This window comes from Cetorhinus maximus, chromosome 4 (assembly GCF_964194155.1).
Source record: "Cetorhinus maximus chromosome 4, sCetMax3.hap1.1, whole genome shotgun sequence".
Lineage (NCBI taxonomy): Eukaryota > Metazoa > Chordata > Chondrichthyes > Lamniformes > Cetorhinidae > Cetorhinus > Cetorhinus maximus.
Window position 1 is genome coordinate 139,445,878 of NC_135882.1, and position 20,412 is coordinate 139,466,289.

Genomic DNA, 20,412 nt, shown 5'->3' on the forward strand with positions numbered 1-20,412 from the left:
TTGTCAACCCCTCTGAAGCATCCTCCATGAAAACATACCAGAGGAGGGAACATGCAGGCGGACCAGCACGCCAAACAGTTGCGTGAAATTACTGGCATGCCTGCCTGCAGTCCCCATCTCCACTATTTTAAAGGCCACACAACTCCACAAAAATCTGGGCCTATGTGTTCAACTTTCTAACATAAAAGTGAGAGTTCTACCAGTTGAACCAAGCTGAGTCTTAGTTGAGGTTTATTGGTTAGGTTGCTATGTTGCAATCAGGTCTACAAGGAACTTACCCAGCAATGATGTCTTTAAGGTAGCACTCAATCACCTGTACTATTGAAAAGCACAAAGAGAAAAAAGTGAATGAGACAAAAACAAAACAAATAGTGAAAGCTGAAGAGGCTTGACGAGCCAGCAACAGAAAGAAAGTGTTTACATTCGTATAGCAGCTTTTACATTGTTTGAAGGCCCCAAAGCGTTTCATAATGATTCAGTTACATTGAAATGTTGTATGTAGGGAAGCAAGGTATCCAATTTGTGCACTCTAAACTCCCACAAGCAGGAAGTGCAACAAATGATTGTTTAAAAGCAAATTACTACGGATGCTGGAAATCTGAAATAAAAACAGAAAATGCTGGAAAAACTCAGCAGGTTTGGCAGCATCTGTGGAGAGAGAAACAGAGCTAATGTTGTGAGTCCACATGACTCATCTTTAGAGCTAAAGAGAAGTAGAAATATGATGGATTTTATATTGTTTAAGAGGGGATGGAGCAGATGGAGCAAAATTGAAGGTCAGGGATAGGCGGGAGCTCAGGGGAGATTGACAAAGATATCATGGACACAAGACGAAGGGAGCGTTAATGGTAGTGTTAAAGACTAAAGAAGGTGCTGATAGTGGCATAAAGGTAAGGTAGCAGAATGTGTTAACAGCAGAACAAGGGTCAGCGCTCTTTGACAGCACAACATAGAAACAAGTGACAGATGGCCCTGTAAGGGCTGGGGGAGGGGGGGTGGTGAGGAGGTTGGAGAAGAAGGATTAAAAAAAAGATTTAAAATACTTTAAAAAGTTAAAAAATACAATAAATAAATAAATAAAAATAAATTTAAACAAATCAGTAAAAATTTACAGATTGGATTAAAAAATGGGTAAAGATGGAGTAGAGAGTTAATGGTCTGAAGTTGTTGAACTCAAAGTTATGTCCGGAAGGCTGTAAAGTGCCTAATCAGAAGATGAGGTGCTGTTCCTCCAGTTTGCATTGGGCTTCACTGGAACATTGCAGCAGGCCAAGGACGGACAATTATTGTTTAACTTATTTTGGTGGTGTTTGTTCATTGAGAAATATTGGGCAGGGCAGAACCCCACTTCTTTCTTGGAACAATGTCATGTGATCTTTTATACCCTTAGAAAGCAGGTAGGTAAGGCTTTAGTTTAGCCTATTGTCTAAGAACTACATTGGTTAGTGCAGCACTACTTCTGCACTGAAAAGTCAACCTAGATTGTGTAGTCAAATCCTAGATTGGGGCAATAATCAATAGGCTTCTGACTCAAAGCAGAGGAAATAAAAGAAAATATATTTTATTAAGTAATTAAGATGTGCCACTGAATGCTAAATGTGTCAGACACAGATGAACCAACATAACCTTTCGCTGTGAATGAGCCTAGAAATAAAAGGTAAGTTAGGGGAAGGCAGATAAAGGAGTGGAAAGTGTCCAGGATATAATCTAGTGGTAATCCTTTCTGACTCAACAAAATATTGTTATTTTTTATTCCCTCTGTTTTTCATTAAATGTCAACAGGGAAATATTGAAAACAACAGTGGACCAGATCCAGGAAAAATGCGTTCAAGAAAAATCTGATCTGGGAATGCTCTTTTTTTTATGATATCTATCCACAAAAATAATAATTATCACTTTTACACTTAGCAAAATGCTATTAGACCACAAACAATATGTAAAATCTTATTTAAGATGTCAGATGCTACAATTGATGGAATCCAGTGCTTCGACATCTGGGACATTGGGTTTGAATCCAAGCCAAACAGAGGGGATGAAAGTTGTTAATAGTCCCAAGTTGCATAGTTTCTTGCAACTTCCCATTGCTGGTAGATGTGCACAACATGACTGTGATTTAATTCAGCAATCAAACTCAGCCAAAGTGACTGTCAATGGTGAGAATGGATCTCGTCCCGTTGGTGGCGGGCGTCATGGCAGGCGGGGGGTGGGACGACAAAATTGTGAGAGGGCCAAAAATTGGTTTCACACTGATGTGAAACCAGTTTGCAATCGTCTGCTCCACTTATCAATGGCGAACTGTGTTTCCCGCCGCCATGTGTCGGGAACTTAATTTCAACAGGTTAGCATCTCATTATGAGCCCTGCCCGCTGGAACCATCCCCCCACGATCATTTGGATCACGCCAAGGTGTTTCACAACTGGACATAAGCGACATGCACCTGGCTAGCTGAACTTCGAGGGGCACTCGGAGGGGAGTGCACATGACCTTGCACAGCACTCGCGAGCATTCTCGTAGGGCATGAAGGAAGGGGCACAGCACATTCGGTGGATACTTTTTCCAGGGTCACTTTCAGTGCAGGGTAGCAGAACAATTGGACGACTGGGTAAATTGTAGCACCCCCTTGCAGAAGGTGGCCATGGCACAGCCACTGGTGGAAGCACACACAGCCCCTTGCGATGTCTTTATTAAGGTTTGGTCCAGTATCCATCATGGTTCAAGCTAACAGTGTAGTCTTGCAGTGCGGGGTAGGAGAATGCCTGCGCCTGAGCTGAGAGTACAGCATGCTGTCCAGTGGCCGAAGCTGCCACCAATCGGTCGAGTGGAGTAGTACGAAGGCGGGTGGGTTTCAGATAGCCATGAAGCGCACTACACACTGGCCATCCAAGTGGTGGCCAGCACTCTCTGGCATGCGCAAAGCGGCCTTCAGACTTAACCAAGAGAGGTTCTTAGCACACATGTGCTAACCCACACATATCTCTCTTTGACCCTGAAGGAGAAGAACATCATGACCATGGACCCTGGTTATTTAGTGGTATGCCTCACTGCTTACAGGGAGCAGAGAATAAGAAGAGAACATCAGAGGTGTCTGGCTCAGTAAATGGAGGAGCACCACCCTCGAAATGAATGGGCAGCAACCAAGGTTTCACATCTGAGTGACAAGAGCACTGCTCATCATAACAAGGGACCATAGGTAAGGAGACATTCTTGGGAGTTTATTTACAATAGTGAGCATTATGTATGAGCGCTTAACACCCTGTCGCTATGTCTTGGTGCTCCCCCAACATCCACAGTGGAGGTGGAGGCAGACTGCTGACTGCTGTGCCCTGCCTGTGATGACGTAAGTGAGTGTCCTCTGGAGTGCCGATGCCTGGAGGGCCCCGGCCTGCTTTAGGTGTCCTGCAATGGGCCAGCTGTACCCTCCTCAGCCTGTGAACCTGGAGCTTTGGAGGTCACAGGAAGAGGGGATTTCAATTGTCCGGACAATCCCAGAGTCACCTGGGTGGATGGTCCCAGGTGTCGAGCTGCTGGTCCTCCTCCCTGTGGGTGCCTGATGGCCCCTGGCTGACTCCTTGAGGAGAAGGGGAAGCTGGAGTGAGATCAAGACCTCTCTCGCATTGACACTGTGGGAGGCCAACAACGGGATCAGCGATGGAGTTCAGCCCGCACAGTAGTGGAGGACTGATGTCCTGGACCAGGTTCTCCATGGTGGCTGCCATCCTATGAGCGTTGATCTTGGTGCATTGGCATGCCAGCACTATCACCGCAGACTGAAGGCGGATGGACTCCTTTATCGTGCCTTGCAACGTGAGGAGTGTGACGGGAATCCCTTCCTGATGTTCCTGAGCTTGCCTTTGCAGCTCCAGAAACTGAGGTTTGACTGAGTCCAGAGGCTCGTCATCTGACTGGAACTCAGCAAATTCATGGCCTCCAGCAGTCCTTTGAGTGCTGGAAACTTGGGAACTCTCTGCCTCTGCCTGCTGTGGATCAGACAGTGCGATGTCCTCACCAGATTGTGAGCCCAAGGCTACTCTAGAACTAGGCCCCACCGAGGTGTGTGTCTCAACACTGGTGGAGGGTGTGGGTGAGCGGTGTGATGGGTCTTCAGTTAGGGTGTCATCAGATTCTTCTTCTGAGGTGCCTTCGGGGCTTGAGTCGATGATTTGGATTGTGGACCCCCTTGGCTGCTTTTCAGATGTGTCTACGAAAACAAGGGGAGACAATTAGTGCATGGCAGGGGACTGCGGATCAGGCAAACTGACTCACAGCATGGTTGTCTGATGGACATTGCACTGCTATGTTCTTACTTGGTTGAGCATTGCTGACCTCCCTGTCGCACAGGAACAGTCCAGATTGTCGCTGGCCAGCTGGATCACACTATTTTCTAAGTCTGTGAAGACCTTGATGTCGGGCATTCCTTCACCAGACTGTGACCTCTCCCTTTTGTTGTGTGTCAGTTGTCCTGCATAATTACAGTTGGAGACAGTGCAAGCAGGACGCCTGCCAGGCCAGTTGAGAAGGATGCCTGGTATGTGTGGGTGGTGAGTGGTGCCATGGATGGGATGTGGATACGATCCGCAAGGCAGATGAAGGTGTGTGTGAGAGAGCGAATGGTGATGTCTCTTGAATTGGCAGTGAGTGAGGTCCCTGTGGATGTGTGATGGGTTTGTTAGTGTGAAAGTTGAGAGCAATGAGAAGAGTGACTTACCCTGGCGGAACAGAGGAGATCATTCATCCTCTTTCGGCAGTGGGTGGCTGTCCTCTTTTGCAGGTGTTGGCACTGACCACCATTGTGATCACCGCCCATGTTGGATTCGTGACCTTGTTTGCTGGTCTTTGCCCTGAGTGGGGGTGGAGGATTTCATGGCAGGCCTCTTTTGCTCCCAGTAGGCGCCCAAGGGAGGTGTTGCTAAATTTGGGGGCAGCGTGTTTCCTCCCTTTGGCAGCCATGACTTTCCAGCAGCTTTCAATCCCTTAGAGAGTGCGAACTCTGTGCAGGGGCACCCTTTAAATATGGCACCCAGATTATTGAAGGACTGAGGTGACGGGATGGAGGGAGTGGGTGAATTAGAGGCTGTCCCACCAGCGATCCAGCATGTTTCCCATGAATGCATTAATAATGAGGTGGGACGCACCGGGAAGGAGATGATACGGCGCAAAGTACCACCATTGCGGCCAGCAGGTAAACCAACTTTTTTCACGCCCGCTACTAGACTTAGTTCAAATCTGGGGTGATTCCGCCCAATATAGCCAGCTTGTCATGAGCTATACGATTCTAACCTTTAACCTGGAACCTGTCTCTCACCACTTTTCTTGTCTTCTGCTCGTTAATCAGTTCTGCCATAAACTCTCTGAAGAAGAGTCAGGTGGACTCGAAGCATTGACTCTGTTTCTCTCTCCACAGATGCTACCAGACCTGCACCAGAATTTTCCAGCCCCCCTACGTTGGGGCTGTGAACCTTTGAAATCTCCATTCACATCACCAGGACCGGAAAATCCCGCTGGCATGAGGGGCTGGAAAATTCCAGTCGCTAAGTTTTTCCAGAATTTTTTGTTCTTATTTCAAAGTTCCAGCATCACAGTATTTTTCTCTTATCTGCTATAACCACTGTTAATCTTAGCTTTGCTGAGATCTGAGACGTTAAAAATAATTTGCATTTATATGTTGCCTTCAAAGCAGAAAAATATCTCAAGATGCTTTATGGAGGGGATAAAAAGATCAGAAATGGATGCTCAGACACGACGCGAGAGTTAAAAGAGTTACAAGGCCCTTTGCGATGGCTCAAAGAACTTTTCACAGCCTCAAAACTGTGGATGTCTTTATCTGTCTCACTCTTACCTCCGTCCTATATGTTAAATCCAAGCTGCAGATCATTTAACCTGCTAATCGTTCCTACTTTTTTCAATCACCCTTAACCTAATCTCCTCAATGAATAAAGGGAAACTACATGGAATTTCAGTGTCTGCCAGTCTGCTGGTTAAAAAATACTGGTTAACCTACTAAGTGATGAGCAGGAAAAGACAAGCTCATGATGGCTGAAATACTGTGAATAGTCAATTCCTGCTACCACATCCCCGAGCCTGGTAACTTCTTCCAGTGTACATCCTCCCTCCTGCTAAACGTTGGGAAGAGAAGCCATTACATTTGGCTCTTGTCACCGACTCTGTATCCTCAATACCAACGCCATCCACCCATCAATCTATAACCTTTTTGGCTCGATATCTTTTTTTCCATGGTCAGAAGTGGGGATGTTCACTGATAACTGGTGTTCTGCACCCTTCATGACTCCTTAGACACTGAAGCAGTCCGTGTCCATATGCAGCAACATTCTGGGCTGGGCTAATAAATGGCAAGTAACATTGACACCACACAAGCGCCAGGCAATGACCATCTCCAACAAGAACAGGTCAGAGGCTGGGAATTCTGCAGCAAGTAACTCACTTCCTGATTCTCCAAAGCCTGTCCACGATCTATCTACATGGCATAAATTAGGAGTTTTTTTAAAATTTATTCTTTCATGGGATGAGGGCATTGCTGACAAGGCCAAGATGTGTTGGCCATCCCTAATTGCACTTCAACTGAGTGACTTGTGAAACCATTTCAGAGGGCAGTTAAGAGTCAACCACATTGCTATGGGTCTGGAGTCACATGTAGGCCAGACCAAGTAAGGATGGCAGATTTCCTCTCCTAAAGGACTTTAATGAACCAGATGGGTTTTTAACAACAATCAATGATAGTTTCATGGTTGTCATTACTGACACCGGCTTTCAATTCCAGTTTTATTGATTGAATTTAAATTCCCCCAGCTGCTGTGGTGGTAGAACTTGAACCCATGTCCTCAGAGCATTGGCTCAGGCCTCTAGTGGTAACATCACCACTACACCACGGTCTCCCCATAGAATACTTTCCACCTGCCTGGTTGTGTGAAGCTCCAATAACACTCAAGAAGCTCATCACCATCCAGAAGAAATCAGGCCATTTGATTGGCACCCCATCCACCACTGGCACACAGTGGTAGCAGTGTGTACCATCTACAAGATGCAGCGCAGCAACTCACCAAGGCTCCATTAACAGCACCGTCCAAACCTGCAGCCACTACCACCCACAAAGACAAGAAGATGCATGGGAACACTACCACCTGAAGTTCCCCTCCAAGCTACTCACCATCCTGACTTGGAACTATTATTGCCGTTCCTTCACTGTCGCTGGGTCAAACTCCTGGAACTCCCTCCCTAACAGCACTGTGAGTGTGCCTACACCACATGGAATGCAGCGGTTCAAGAAGGCAGTTCACCACCACCTTCTCAAGGGCAATTTGGTATAAACAATAAATGCTGGCCTAGCCAGCAACGCCCACATCCCATGAAAGAATAAATTTAAGAAAATGCTTCTACTGTGTTCACCTTATTGATGCCATTTACTGTAATATTTTCATATCTATGAATGGGGAGGTGATGGCTTAATGGTATTTTCATTGGACTACTAATCCAGAGACCCAGGATAATGCTCTGGGGACCTGGGTTCAAATCCTGCCATGTCAGATGGTGGAATTTGAATTTGATTAAAAAACCTGGAATTAAAAAGTCTAATGATAACCATTGTCAATTGCTGTTAAAAGCCCATCTGGTTCACTAATCCCCTTTAGGGAAGGAAACGTACCATCCATACCTAGTCTGGCCTACATGTGACTCCAGACCCAAAGCAATGTGGTTAACTCTTAGATGCCCTCTGAGCAAGGACAATTAGGGATGGGCAATAAATGCTGGCTTAGCCAGTGACGCCCACATCCCATGAATGAATATATTTTTAAAAATGCCCTCTCCTAACTGACTTCTCACTAGTCTGTCGCTAACCTTTCCTCATTCTTTACATCCTCCTGATTGGAACTGTACACATCACTGCAAGTAAGACCTGTCCAGTATATTATAAACTGACAGCATAGTCATTGCAGACATTGAGGCTGAAGTTACATAAGGCTTCTCACAATCGTCAGCCATAATTTCTGCATTAGGATAACAGCAGACATAGAGAAATCATGTAAATGGTGTTTGTGCCCTTTTAGTGAGGCTTCAGGAGATCTTCTGGTAAAATTATGGCAGTTGTTTTGGAGGCATCCTGTAGAAATTTGGCTCCTAGTAATCCATGGTCCTGGTTATGTTTCTCTGTGCTTTCTCAATGTGTCTATTGCCATCCAGTCCCTTAGCCTGCCTTTGCTAATTCTATTCCCTTCATCCTATGCCACTTGTATGTTTTTGTACAATAATTTATTAAATAAAACTGATTGGGATTTGGCACGAGCATATTAAAGTGGACTCTGCAAATATGGAAAGGAGAATTTCATCTAGTCATGTCCACATGGCCTTGTTGGCTGCAATGTTGCTCTCGATATGATCATCTGATACCTCATGATTTTGTCAATTGCAGTGAATACAGTGGAATGTGACCTATAGTGATTGATACAGGCAGAATTCAAGTGATCTCTGTAATAGGTACAATACAAGGTAGCTATCCTGCATTGTGCCAGGGGTCTCATTTTGCACAATTTTCTGATAAAACTTGCAATGCACAATTTATTAAATGATTGGTTGAAAGATTTGTAAATTACTATGTTATATTTTTGTTCTGTTTTGGCAGCTTTCGTTTCACATTGCAAGGCAACTTCAAACAATAAGACAAGCCCCAGTCTATGCTATTTTGTAATTTCAGCTGTGTTTAATTATGAGGCAATTGGATAATGAGATGCAGAAAATAGAGTGCATACCAAACAGCTTATCCAACTTCAAATGAAAACAGGAAATGTTGGGAAGGCACCGCAGGTCTAACAAAATCTGACAAAGAGAAAAGATTAATGGGATGGGTGTGGATCTGTTCTGGTGAATGGGCTACACTTGAAACATTATGGTATAATTTCTTGTGTGTAGCTTTGGGTGCTGATGGACCTGCTGTGTAAATCAAGCATTTTTTTAATAGATTTGTGGTATTTGTATTTTTTTATTTAGAATATAGAAACCTACAACTGTTCAGCAGCAGCTCAGTACCCCAGTGTAATGTGAGTTTAGATTGCATATGCTCAAATTATAAGGTGAGACCTGAAACTGCAATAGCCTCATTTGAAGGAAGGGTTGCCAACTGTGATGAGATATATTCCTGGAGATTTCATCACCTTAATTTCCCCCATGATCCAGCCACTACATCCATCCTCTTGCACCAATTGGAAAGTAAAAAGAATCATTACCATAGTAAGATGATGCTTGACTGTTAGCCAAACAGCCTTCCCCCTCCATTTTTAATATTGGCACTTTATTCTGGACTTAACATTGAGTTCAACAACTTCGGACCATGAGCTCTGTCCTCCACTTTGATCATTTTTTTACAAACCCCTCCTCCCACAGAGCCCCTTGTAACCTGTTCTTACGTGTTGCTTTTAGAGAGTGCTGACCTTTGTTCTGCTATTAACACATGCTGCTATCTGACCTTTATGCCACATCAGCACCTTCTTTAGTCTTCAACACTACCATTAACACTCTTTTTGTCTTGGTGTCCATGACACCTGCTTCAAATCTCTCCTGAGCTCCCACCTATCCATGACCTTCCATCTTGCTCCACCTGCTCCATACTCTCTTCAACAGTATCAAACCAAGCACATTTCTACCTCTCTTCAGCTCTGAATGGAACATTAACTCTGTTTCTCTCTCCACAGATGCTGCCAGACCTGCTGAGATTTTCCAGCATTTTCTGTTTTTATGTCAAACTTCTGATCTGTGTTCTCATGAGTGAGGTTCTTCACCAGAGAAGCAAATTCAGAGAATTTTGTCTTTAATTCCAATTCCTAGTTGGGACTGTAAAATATATTTCATCACACAAACCCACAGCATCACTCAGAGAGACGGCCTGAACACTTCGATGTCCAATCATCTCACCCTCCTAACAAGGCTTTATTGAGAAGTAAAAAAGCACAACAGTCTCCTTCTCACTGGGAGTGTGTTCTTGTATTCTTAAACCTATTCAGACTGGAGGAAGATAGTGGAGTTCATTGGACGACAGGAAGACTCATAGTGGTGTTCCTCAGACTAGAGGAAAGCTACAGTGGAGTTCCTCAGACGCAAAGAAGATTTATAGTGGAGCTCCTCAGACTGGCAGAAGATTTATAGTGGAGCTCCTCGCACTAGAGGAGGATTTATAGTGGAGTTCCTCAATCTTAAAACAAATTTATAGTGGTGTTCCTCAGACTCAAGGAAGATTGATAGTGGAGTTCCTCAGACTCGAGCAAGTTCAGAGTGGTGTTCTTCAGACTGAAGGAAAATTTATAGTGCAGTTCCTCTGACTGGAGGAAGGTTGACATTGGAGCTCCTGAGGCTGGAGGTAGATTTATATTGGAGCTCCTCAGGCTGGAGGAAGATTTTTAGTGGAGTTCCTCACAGTGGAGGAAGATTTATAGTGGAGGTCTTGAGGCTGCAGGAAGATTTCTGGTAGAGTTCCTCAGACAGGAGGAAGATTTAGAGCGGTGTTCCTCAGGCTGGAGAAAGATTTGTAGTAAAGTTTGTCAGACTGGAGTAATGTTTATAATGGTGTTCCTCAGATGAGAGGAAAGTTTATAGTGGAGTTCCTCAGGACTGTGGACAGTTTATATTATAGTTACTCAGACTGGAGGAAGATTTATATTGGAGTTCCTTGGATGGTTGGATATTTATAGTGGGGCTCCTGAGACTGGCGGAAGAGTTATAGTGGAGTTCCTCAGAACGGCGGCAGATTTATATTGGAATTCCTGAGGAAAGAGGAAGATTTATAGTGGAGTTCCTCAGACTAGATGAAAGTTTATAATGGTGTTTCTCGGGCTGGTAGAAGATTTTTACTGGAGTTCCTCAGGTTGGAGGCAGTTTTATAGTGGAGTTCATCAGACTGAGGAAGATTTATATTCGAGTTCCTCAGCCTAGGGGAAAGTTTATTGTGGAGTTCCTCAGACTGGTGGAAGATTTAAAGTGCAATTCCTCAGTCTGGAGGATGATTTATATTGGAGTTCCTCAGACTGGTGGACGATTTATAGCAGAGACCCTCAGACTGGAGGAAGGTTTATAGTGGAGTTTCCCAGACTAGTGGAAAATTTATAGTCGAGATCCTCAGACTCTAGGAAAGTTAATGGTGGAGTTCCTCAGATTGTTGAAGGATTTATAGAGGAGTTCCTCAGACTGGTGGAATATTTATAGTGGAGTTGCTCAGGCTGGATGAAGATTTATATTGGATTTCCTCAGACTGGAGGAAGATTTATAGTTGAGTTCCTCAAACTGGAGGACATTTTATAGTGGAGTTCCTCAGAATGGCAGAAGATTTGTATTGGAGTTCCTCAGACTGGAGGAAGATTGATCGTGGAGTTCATCAGATTGGTGGAAGATTTATAGTGGAGTCCATCAGACTAGAGGCAGGTTTATATTGGAGTTCCTCAGATTGGAGAAGAGTTATATTGGAGGTCCTCAGGCTGGACCATGATTGTTAGTAGAGTTCCTCAGACTGGTGGAAGATTTATTGGGGATTTTCTCTGACTAGAAGGAAGTTTGTAGTGGAGTTCCTCAGACTAGAGGAAAGTTTAAAGTGGAGTTCCTCAGACTTTAGGAAGATTTATAGTGGAGTTCCTCAGACTGGAGCAAGTTCAGAGTGGAGTTCCTCAGACTGAAGGAAAATTGATAGTGGAGTTCCTCAGACTACAGGAAAGTTTATAGTAAAATTCTTCAGACTAGAGGAAGATTTATAGTTGAGTTCCTCAAACTGGAGGAAGATTTATAGTGGAGTTCCTCAGACTGGAGGAAGATTTATAGTGGAGTTCCTCAGACTGGAGGAAGATTTATAGTGGAGTTCCGCACACTAGAGGAAAGTTTACAGCGGAGTTCTTCAGACTAGAGGAAGATTGATATTGATGTTCCTCAGACTCGAAAAAGATTTATATTGGAGTTCCTCAGACTGGCAGAAGATTTATAGTGGAGTTTCTCAGACTGGAGGAAAGTTTATCGTGGAGTTCCTCACACTAGAGGAGGATTTATCGTGGAGTTCCTCAGTCTTAAACAAATTTATAGAGGAGTTCCTCAGACTACAGGAAAATTTATAGTGAAGTTCCTCAGACTACAGGAAACTTTATAGTGGAGTTCCTCAGACTGGAGGAAGATTTATAGTGGAGATCCTCAGACTACAGGAAAGTTTATAGTGGAGATAAAAAACAAAAAAACAAAGTTTTTCTGTTCTTCAGTTCTGTTGAAGGGTCGTGAGGACTCGAAACGTCAACTCTTTTCTTCTCCGCCGATGCTGCCGGGCCTGCTGAGCTTTTCCAGGTAATTCTGTTTTTGTTTTAAGTTTATAGTGGAGTTCTGCAGATGGGAGGAAGAGTTATTGTGCAGTTCCTCAGACTGGAGCAAGTTCAGAGTGGTGTTCCCTAGACTGAAGGAAAATTTATCGTGGAGTTCCTTTGGCTGGATGAAGATTGATATATAGTGGAGTTCCTCAGACTAGAAGAAGATTTATAGTGGAGTTCCTAAGCCTAGGGGAAAGTTTATTGTGGAGTTCCTCAGACTGGTGAAAGATTTAAAGTACAATTCCTCAGCCTGGAGGATGATTTATATTGGGGTTTCTCAGACTGGCAGAAGATTTATAGTAGAGATCCTCAGACTCGGGGAAAGTTTATAGTGGAGTTCTTCATGTTATTGGAGGCATTATAGAGGAGCTCCTCAGACTGGTGGAATATTTATAGTTAAGTTCCGCAGTCAGAATGAAGATTTATAGTAGAGTTCTTCAGACTGGAGGAAATGTTACAGTGGACTTCCTCAAACTGGCAGAAGATTTGTATTGGAGTTCCTCAGACTGGAGGAAGATTGATAGTGGAGTTCATCAGACTAGAGGAAGATTCATAGTGGTGTTCCTCAGACTAGAGGAAAGTTTACCGTGGAGTTCTTCAGACTGGAGGAAGATTTGTAGTGGAGTTCCTCAGACTGGAGAAATATTTATAGTGGAACTCCTCAGACTGGCGGATGATTTATCTTGGAGTTCCTCACACTAGAGGAGGATTTATAGTGGAGTTCCTCAATCTTAATCAAATTTATAGTGGAGTTCCTCAACCTTAATCAAATTTATAGTGGAGTTCCTCAGACTCAAGGAAGCTTGATAGTGGAGTTCCTCAGACTACAGGAAAGTTTATATTGGAGTTCCTCAGACTGGAGCAAGATTTATATTGGAGATCCTCAGACTGCAGGAAGATTTATAGTGGAGTTCCTCAGACTCGAGCAAGTTCAGAGTGGTGTTCTTCAGACTGAAGGAAAATTTATAGTGCAGTTCCTCTGACTGGAGGAAGGTTGACATTGGAGCTCCTCAGGCTGGAGGAAGATTTTTAGTGGAGTTCCTCGTAGTGGAAGAAGATTTATAGTGGAGGTCTTGAGGCTGCAGGAAAATTTCTGGTAGAGTTCCTCAGATGGGAGGAAGATTTAGAGCGGGGTTCCTCAGGCTGGAGAAAGGTTTGTAGTAAAGTTCCTCAGACTGGAGTAATGTTTGTAATGGTGTTCCTCAGATAAGAGGAAAGTTTATAGTGGAGGTCCTTAGGACTGTGGACAGTTTATATTATAGTTACTCAGACTTGCGGAAGAGTTATAGTGGAGTTCCTCAGAATGGAGGCAGACTTATATTGGAATTCCTGAGGAAGGAGGAAGATTTATAGTGGAGTTCCTCAAACTAGACGAAAGTTTATAATGGTGTTCCTCGGGCTGGTAGAAGATTTTTACTGGATTTCCTCAGGTTGGAGGCAGTTTTCTAGTGGAGTTCATCAGACTGGATGGTTAGATATTTATAGTGGGGCTCCTGAGATTGGCGGAAGAGTTATAGTGGAGTTCCTGAGAACAGAGGCAGAGGAATTCCTGAGGAAGGAGGAAGATTTATAGTGGAGTTCCTCAGACTAGACGAAAGTTTATAGTTAAGTTCCACAGTCTAGAGGAAGATTTTTGTTGGACTTCCTCAGATTGGAGGAAGATGCATAGTGGAGTTCCTCAGATTGAGGAAAGTTTTTACTGAATTCCCTAATACAGGAGAGAGCTTTGTATTGGAGTTTGTCCGACTGGAGGAAGATTTATATTGCATTTCCTCAGCCTGGAGGAAGATTAATAATGGAATTCCACACACTGGCAGAAGATTTATAGTGGAGTTCTTCAGACTGGAGAAAGATTTATACTGGTGTTCCTCAGACTGGAATAATATTTATAGTGTAATTTCACAGAATGGAGGAAGATTTATATTGGAATTCCTCAGACTGGAGGAAGATTTATAGTCGAATTCCTCAATCTGGGGGAAGATCTACATTGGAGCTCATATTTATAGTGTAATTCCACAGACCAGAGGAAGATTTATACTGGAGTGCCTCAGACTGGACGAAGATTTATATTGGAGTTCCTCAGACTGGAGGCAGATTTAGTGTTGAGCTCTGCAGACCGGTGGAAGATTTATATTTGACTTCCTCCAGGTGGAGGATGATTAAACTAGGAGTTCCTCAGGTTAGTGTAAGATTGATAGTGGAGTTCTACAGGCTAGACAAAAGTTTATAATGGGGTTCCTCAGACTGGGAGTAAGTTTGTAGTGGATTTCCTCAGGCTGGATTAAGATTTATATTGGATTTCCTCAGCCTGGAGCAAGATTTATAATGGAGTTCCTCAGACAAATGGATGATTTATAGTGGAGTTCTTCAGATAGGTGGAAGATTTATATTGGAATTGCTCAGGCTTGAGGAAGATTCATTTTGGAGTTCCTCAGACTTGAGCATTTACAGTGGAGTTCCTCAGACTGGAGGAAGATTAATAGGGGAGTTCCTCAGACTGCAGAAAGATTTATAGTGGAGTTCCTCAGGCTGGAGGATGGTTTATAATGGAGTTCCTCAGATTGGAGGAATATTTACAGCGGAATTCCTCAGACCAGAGGAAAGTTTATAGTTGAGTTCCACAGACTGGAGAAAGATTTTTATTGGACTTCCTCAGACTGGAGGAAAATGCATAGTGGAGTTCCTGAGATTGAGGAAAGTTTATACTGGAGCTCCTATCACAGGAGAGAGCTTTGTTTTGGAGTTTGTCCGACTAGAGGGAGATTTACGTTGCAGTTCCTCAGACTGGAAGAAGATTTATAATGGAGTTCTGCTCACTGATGGAAGATTTATAGAGGAGTTCTTCGGACTGGATAAATATTTATATTGGCGTTCCTCAGACTGGAGGAAATTTTATAGTGGAGTTCGGCATACTGGAGGAAGATTTATAGTGGATTTCCTCACATTGGAGGAAGATTTATAGTGGAGTTCCTGAGGCTGGTGGAAGATTTGGATTGGAGTTCCTCACATTGGGGGAAGATCTACAGTGGAGTTTCTAAGACTGGAGGAAGACTTATAGTCAAGTTCCTCAATCTGGGGGAAGATCTATATTGGAGGTCCTCAGAATAGAGTAATACTTATAGTGCAATTCCACAGACTGGAGGAAGATTTATAGTTGGCTTTCTCAGACTAGATTAAATTTTATATTGGAGTTCCTCAGACTGGAGGATGATCTATACTGGAGCTCGTCAGGCTCAAGGAAAGTTTATAATGGAATTCCTCAGACTAGTGGAAGATTTATACCTGGTTTCCTCACACTGGAGAAGATTTATACTGAAGATGCTCAGGTTGGATGTGAGTTTGTAGTGGAGTTCCTCCGACAAGAGGAAGATTTATATTGGAGTTCCTCAGACTGGAGGAAGGTTTATAATGGGGTTCCTCAGACTGGAGGAAGATTTATAGTGGAGTTCCTCAGGCTGGGGGAAGGTTTATAGTGGAGTTCCTCAGGCTGGGGGAAGGTTTATTTTGGAGCTCCCCAGACAGGCAGAATATTTGTTTTGGAGATCCTCAGCCTGTCGGACAATTTGTATTGGAGTTCCTCGACTGGAGAAAGATTTATAGTGGAGTTCCTCAGGCTATTGAAAGATTTATATTTGGACCTCCTCGGGTGAAGGATGATTCATCTTGGGTTTCCTCAGAGTAGTGTAAGATTTACAGTGGATTTCTTCAGGTTAGATCAAGATTTATATTGGAGTTCCTCAGACTGGTGGAAGGTTTATAGTGGAGTTGCTCAGGCTCGAGGAAGACTCATTTTGGAGTTGCTCAGGCTTGAGGAGGATTTACAGTGAAGTTCCTCAGACTGGAGGAAGACTTATACTGGAGTTCATCAGACTGGAGGATGTTCACCTTGTAATTCCTCAGTGTGGTATAAGATTTTTAGTGGAGCTCCTCATGCTGGAGAAAATTTTATAATGGAGTACCTCAGACTGGAGGAATATTTACAGTGGAGTTCCTCAGACTAGAGGAAAGTTTATAGTGGAGTTCCACAGACTGGGGGAAGATTTATAGTTAAATTCCTCAGACTAAATAAAGTTTGTCTTTGAGTTCCTCAGGCTGGTGGGAGATTTAAATATGAGTTACTTGGGCTCGAGGAAAACTCATTTTGAAGTTCCTCAAACTTGAGGAGGGTTTATAGTGAAGTTCCTTAGTCTGGAGGGAGATTCATAGCGAAGTTACTCAGACTGGAGGAAGATTCAATAGTGAAGTTCCTCTGATTGGAGGGACATTTACAGCGGCGTTCCTCAAACCAGAAGAAAGTTTTTAGTGGAGTTCCTCAGAATAATAGAAGATTTATTGTGGAATTCCTCAGACTGTAAAAAGATTAAATTGGAGTTCCTCAGACCAGAGAATGATTTATGGTGGAGTTTCTCAAACAGGTGGAAGATTTACAGTGGAGTTCCACAGTCTGGAGGAAGATTTATAGTGGAGTTCCTCAGACTTGTGGAAGATTTATGTTGGCGTTGCTCAATCTTGAGGAAATATCATTTTGGGTTTCCTCAGACTGGAGGAAGAATCATAGTGCAGTTCCTCAGATTGGGGGAAGTTTTATATTGGATTTCCTCAAGCTGTGAAAAGATTTATATTGGAGCTCCAGTATTGGAGAATGATCTATAGTGGAATTCCTCAGACTGGTGGAAGATTTATAGTGGAGTTCCTTGGGCTAGAGGAAAGTTTATAATGGAGTTGCTCAGACTGGAGGGAGATTTATAGTTGAGTTCCTCAGACTCAAGGAAGCTTTATATTGGAGTTCCTCAGACTAGAGGATTATTTATAGTGGAGTTGCTCAGGCTCGAGGAATACTCATTTTGGAGTTCCTCAGACTTGAGGAAGATTTGGAGTGGAGTTCCTCAAACTGGATGAAGATTTATATTGGAGTTCCTCAGACTCGAAGATGATTAATAGTGGAGTTCCTCACATTGGAGGAAGTTGTATAGTGGAATTCTTCAGGCTTGAGGAAGATTTGTATTGGAGTTCCTCAGACTCGAGGAAGATTTATGGTGGAGTTCCTCAGACTGGTGGAAAATTGATATTGGAGTTGTTCAGGATCGAGGAGGACTCATTCTGGAGTTGCTCAGACTTGAGGAGGGTTTACAGTGGAGTTACTCAGACTTGCAGAAGGTTTGTATTGATAGCGATGGCAAGACGGGCGATGTGTTGCTGCTACGGCTTATGGGAGCTGCAGGACACCAAGGTGATCCGGTGCAAACATATCTGTAGTAAGAAACAAAAAGAGAAAATGCTGGAAAAACACAGCAAGTCTAACAGCATCTGTGGAGAGAAAAACAGTGTTAATGATTCAAGTTCGTATGACTTTTCTTCAGAGCCTGAAGAAGCATGATATCGAAACTTTAACTCTTTTTTTCTCTCCACAGATGCTGTTAGACCTGCTGAGATTTTCCAACATTTTCTCTTTTTCTTTCAGATTTCCAGCATCAGCAGTAATTTGCTTTTATCTTAGTGCTTACATCTGTAGTAAGTGTTTGCAGCTCGAGGAACTTCAGATCCAAGTTAAGGAGCTGGAGTCCAAGCTGCAGAGATTGCGCCAAATTATGGAGGGGGAAAGTTACCTGGGCACTTTGCCCCAGGAGGCTGTCACACCCCACGGGTTAGATAATTCGATTTTGGTCTGTGATCAGGGACAGGAGGGTGTGACTGCAGGAGAAGCAGGTATGGGGACCCTGGGGGTAGCGTTCGAGGAACCTCAGCCCCTGAAATTGTCCAACAGTTACATGGTCCTTGCAAGCTGTGTGGACAGGGGCAGGGACTGCAGGGAGGATGAACAAACTGACCACGGCACCGTGGTATAGGGAGCCATTCAAGTGGGGGAGGAAATAGGAACAAAGTAGTGGTAGGGGACAGCATAATTAGGGGGTTAAATACTGTTCCCGGCAGTCGTGAGCATGAGTCCCGAAGGCTGTGTTGCCTGCCTGATGCCAGGGTTAAGGACATCTCCTCATGGCTGGAGAGGAACTTGGAGTGGGAGGGGAGGGATCCAGTTGCCGTTGTCCATGTTGGCACCAACGACATTGATAGGACTAGAAAGGAGGTTCTGCTGAAAGAATTTGAACAGTTAGGAGATAAATTAAAAAGCAGAACCTCCAAGGCAATAATCTCGGGATTACTACCTGAACCATGGGCAAACTGCCATAGGTTAAATAAAGTCAAGGAGTTAAGTGCGTGGTTCAAAGATTGGTGTGGGAGGAATGGGATTCAGTTCATGGGCACTGGCATCAAGACTGGGGTAGCAGGGAACTGTTCTAGTGGGATGGGCTTCACCTGAACTGTGCTGGGACCAGTATCCTGGCAAACCGAATAACTAGGGCTGTAAGAAGGCTTTAAACTAAATAGATGGGGGGAGGATTCTGGAGAGGGGATAAGTAGGTTTACAAAGCAAAAGGATATGGCAGCATTGCAGAGCAGCTACTTAGGTAACAATACCCAGAGTGTGACAGGAAGGGATAGCATGCACAAACATGAAAAAACAGCAGCAAATAAGGTCAAAGGGGGGAAAAATGGTAAAAAGGCAACATTAACGGCTCTTAAATTCAGGTAGTGTTCAGAACAAAATAAATGAATTAACAGCACAAATAGATGTTAATGCGTATGATCTTATAGCCATTACGGAGACATGGTTACAAGGAGATCAAAGCTGGGAACTAAATATTCAGGGGTATGTGACTTTTCAAAAGGACAGGCAGGAAGGAAAGGGTGGTGGGGTAGCTTTGTTTATACAAGATGTAATAAGTATTATAGCAAGAAATAATCTTGGATCGGAAGATGTGGAATCCATATGGGTGGAGGTGAGAAATAACAAGGGGAAGACGACACTGGCGGGAGTAGTCTATAGCCCCCCTAACTGTAGTTATGCTGTCAAACAGAGAATAAATCAGGAAATAATGAGGGTATGTAAAAAAGGCAGTATATTTATGGGTGACTTTAATCTCCAGGTAGATTGGGAAAATCAAATTGGCAGAGGTAGCTACAAGCAAGAATTCATAGAATATATTCGGGACAGTTTCCTGGAAAAATATGTTGTGGATCCAACCAGGGATCAGGCAATTTTGGATCTGGTAATATGTAATGAGGCAGTTTTAATAAATGATCTTGGAGTAAAAGATGCCCTAGGAAACAGTGACCATAACATGGTGAAATTTAGCATTCAGTTTGAGAGTGAGAAACTTAGTTTGGAAACATCTGTGCTATACTTAAATAAGGGTAATTACAAAGAAATGAGGGCAGAGTTGGCTGGAGTGGACTGGGAAAGGAGTTTAGCAGAAAAGACGGTCGATGAATAATGGCAGACATTTAAGAAAATAGTTCATGACTCACAACAAAGATATACCCCAGTGAGGAAGAAGGATGCTTGGAAGGGGATAAACCAACCATGGTTAACCAAGGAAGTTAAGGATAGTACCAAAGTGTAAGAAAAGGAAACAATGTGGCAAAGAGTAGTGGTGTGCCAGAGGGTTGGGAAAGTTTTAAAAATCAACAGAAGATGATGAAAAAAATAATAAAGAGGGAGAAAGTAAACTTTGGGTGTAAACTAGCAAGTAATATAAAAAATGGACAGTAGGACCTTCTTTAAATATATAAAAAGGAGGAGAGACGCCAAGGTCAATATAAGCCCTTTAGAGAATGAGGCTAGGGAAATAATAATGGGGAATCAGGAAATGGCAGAGGAGTTGAATAAATACTTTGCATCAGTCTTCACAGTAGAAGACACTAATAGCATACCAAAAAAACTAAATAATCATGCAGCAAAAGTGGGGGAAGAAATAAATGCAATAACTATTACTAGAGAAAAAGTATGAGGGAAACTAATGGGGCTAAAGATCTGATGGGTTGCGTCCTAGGATTTTAAAGGAAATTGCTGCAGAGATTGTGGATGCACTGGTAGTAAACTTTGAAGGATCCTTAGATTCTGGAAAAGTCCCAGGGCATTGGAAAACTGTCAATGTAACACCCTTATTCAAAAAGGGAGGGAGACAAAAAAAGGTAACTATAGGCTAGTTAGCTTAACATCTGGGGAAAATGTTAG